Source organism: Nestor notabilis, unplaced genomic scaffold, assembly GCF_000696875.1.
Source record: "Nestor notabilis isolate BGI_N333 unplaced genomic scaffold, ASM69687v1 scaffold26789, whole genome shotgun sequence".
Lineage (NCBI taxonomy): Eukaryota > Metazoa > Chordata > Aves > Psittaciformes > Psittacidae > Nestor > Nestor notabilis.
Genome location: NW_009942796.1, coordinates 3,848 through 4,359, shown reverse-complemented (window position 1 = coordinate 4,359; position 512 = coordinate 3,848).

The window sequence follows — 512 nt, the reverse complement described above, 5'->3', positions numbered from 1 at the left end:
CCCTTCACTCCGGTTCCCAATCACACCCCGGTTCCCCCTTCGACCCAAGCCTTAGCGGGACTGCAACACAGCCCGCTGGCAACGGGCGCTCCGGCGAGCTGGGCTGGAGTAGGGTGTCTGCCTGGGTGTCTGCCTGGGTGTCTGTCTGGGTGTCTGGGTGTAAGTCGGGCTGTCTGATCCCCACCCCCCCGTGCTGCTGCATCCCCACCCTGACGGCTCCCCCAGCTCCCACTCTCACATCTTCCTCTCACCCACCTCCCTCTACCCCATGTCCCGTTCCCCATCTCCCATGGAGGGGCTGTCACTGCTCTGGACTCGCACCAGACACTCGCAGCAGGAGCTCAAGTCCCAGCAGAGGCCTTAAACCATCACTCCAAAGTGGGTTCACTTCATGCTCAGAGCTCAGATGTGGTCCCAGAATCCCAGCATCATTAGTGTTGGAAGGGACCTCTGGAGATCATCCAGTGCAACCCCTGCCAAGGCAGGGCCACCCAGAGCAGGCAACGCAGGAA